The sequence below is a fragment of the Montipora foliosa genome, chromosome 12 (assembly GCF_036669935.1).
Source record: "Montipora foliosa isolate CH-2021 chromosome 12, ASM3666993v2, whole genome shotgun sequence".
NCBI lineage: Eukaryota > Metazoa > Cnidaria > Anthozoa > Scleractinia > Acroporidae > Montipora > Montipora foliosa.
In genome coordinates, this window is record NC_090880.1 from 17,817,316 (window position 1) to 17,819,815 (window position 2,500).

The following is a 2,500-nucleotide window of genomic DNA, read 5'->3' on the forward strand; positions in this document are numbered from 1 at the left end:
CTGCTGCTTGTCTTAGAGAGCATCAAAATTATTTTCGTCTAACTTGTTTCGCACCCCTAATTCTCTTCCCAAGAGCCCTCCGTTTCTTTTGTTCACGTGGTCGGCGAAACAAAAGGCTCTCGGCGCACCTAAAAAAATTCAATTTTTTTTCATTGGCTGATTTTTATGCGCAAAATAAATTAAAATTACACGTACTACGCATTACATTTTACTACCGGCCCATATGGCGGAGCAAATGGGACGCGGCAAGCCCTTGTTGGTGCGCTTTTTAAAAGATTAAATAAAAACTTCTGAAACATGGTGACTACGCCCACGTAGGCGTACAAGTTTCCGCGAAATCTATAGAGAACTTAAGCAATGACGACAGTGACGCCAACGAGAACGTCACCTGAAAATATGTAAGATTTGAAATTACAATGAAAGATTGTTGTCTGATGCAAAATTAAAACCTGTGAAATTCGCGTTACTGTAAGCACTTCGTGATTATTTGAACCTGACAAGAGTGTGGTAGTTCCTCAAAAATAACATTTGTCGGAACGGCACTTAATTTAGAGGAGAAAATGAAAATTTATCCTCAAGTGCTGACGTCCTTAAAAAAGCCTCAAATTTGGCCATTTCACGTTGTTTTGCAGGCGACGGCAAAGAAATGGACAAAAATTGAACACGCAAGTGCAGGGCGTGCAAAGCTGTTGTTTTTGTCCACTAAAGTATGCAATTTTTTGACGCTCTCGTTGCCGTCGCCGTTGTCGTTGCTTAAGTTCAATATTGCATTGCCTGCATCGAGATCATTCTCGATTGTAACCATCCTGTTTTGCTCTTTGGTAAGCGACAAGCGCAATCAAAGCCTGTTAAAAGCTTCTTCGAGATGATCCTCTAAGGAATCATACACCACCTGCCGGATGTCGGAGATTTACAGACATCCGTTATTGTCTGCGACCAGAGACTTTCGTTTCGCCGACCACCTGACCAAAAGAAGTGGAAGGTTCTGGGGACGTGAACGCGCACCCCTTTGAGACGTTGCTTGATCTGCGCATGCCCGTTAACGCGGTGCTCAATCTTGAGTTAATAGAGACCTTAAGATACCCCGAAATTGGTGTACGAGTGAAGGGTAGCGCCATGTTTATTTATTTATTTTTTTCATTTTGCGATAATATCATCGATCTTATCCGGTACACCCAGCCGGTTTTCCGAGGGTAGACACAAATTTACCCGTAGAAGAATTACGAATAGCTACAGAGAAGATGTGATGGAGAAACGAGTAAGTTCTTATCATCGGCGTACGTTCTAAACAGAGAACATTTGTAAGGACGAATTTTGGATATATTTGATAGACTCTTAAAACGATTCAGTAAACTTCTTTCTGAGGAAAAAGTGCAAACCTTGCCGCCGCGGTCGCCATCTTTGTAGAACAATCGTTACCAATTCCCACGGGTTAACTCTACGGGTATCTTAATCAAAATTGTTCATGAACATTTTACGTGTACGGGTACACTACCCGTACCCGCATACCGGTATGCGTGTATCTTAAGGTCTCTAATGTCAACCCCAGAGCTTTTCTCTTAGGGACAATAGCTTAAATTTTCCAGATAAGTTCGAGGTTCACTTCACTCTTTCGGCTATAACCCGCACTTCAAATGCACACCTTTTTTTTTTTCGTTTATCGAGTCCTTTCAAGGAAACAAATGAGCCCATGCACTTCACCAGAGCCTCAGATCGACCCAAGGCTCTGGGAAACTCTCTGTAAGAGAACATGCACCGTAGGGTTCTCATAGCCAAAAATTGGCTATTTGAACCTTAGGGCGCCTGCTCAGCACTCGTGCTAACCAATGCAATTGGAGACGCTTTTGGTTGTACTTCACGAAAACCAATGGGTAGACATTTTGTTTCAGGGTTCCCCACAGTTCTTCTCATTGGTTTTCGTGAAGAACAACCAAGAGCGTCTCTAATTGCAGTGGTTAGCACGAGTGGTGAGCAGGCGCCCTAAGGTTCAAATAGGTCATACGGTGCATGTTCTCCCAACTCCATGGCTTCATGCCTCATTTGGTGGAGCATCGACCGGCATCACACAGGTCATGGGTTCAGATATTGCGTTAGCCACCTGGATTTTTCAGGTGTCTATAAGAGAGGATTCACCTTTATCACTCGGCGGCCATTTTGGAGTCCGTGGGGAATAAAGGCTTTGTCTTTGCATTGTCTTTGCACGTCTAGCCAGATTAAACGTGCAAAATCTTTTGTTTGCACATTGAGTGATACGGGTCTATTGCGTCAATATCCAGAAAAGTGCGAAGATCACTCCACTCTTACCTTCTGTCATTGCATTAATTTCTGTCTGACTTACCAAGTTTCTCCTAAACGAGTTTTGAAACTTCAAATAATGATATGAACTTCCATACATTGAATTCAGAAAATAAGCCATTAGTTCAGAGAAATTTATTTTGATATCCCGGTAATGTGGTAAAACCATTTCAATGAGATATATTCTTGAAAACAAGGACAATTG

The 2,500-nt window shown here is 42.4% G+C and overlaps 1 protein-coding gene across 5 annotated transcripts in view; it reads left to right on the plus strand.

Annotated features, from left to right (window-relative positions):
- LOC137979715 (short transient receptor potential channel 7-like) overlaps positions 1-2,500 on the plus strand; it is a 98,590-nt gene that overhangs the window by 86,419 nt on the left and 9,671 nt on the right. The window lies entirely within an intron of this gene.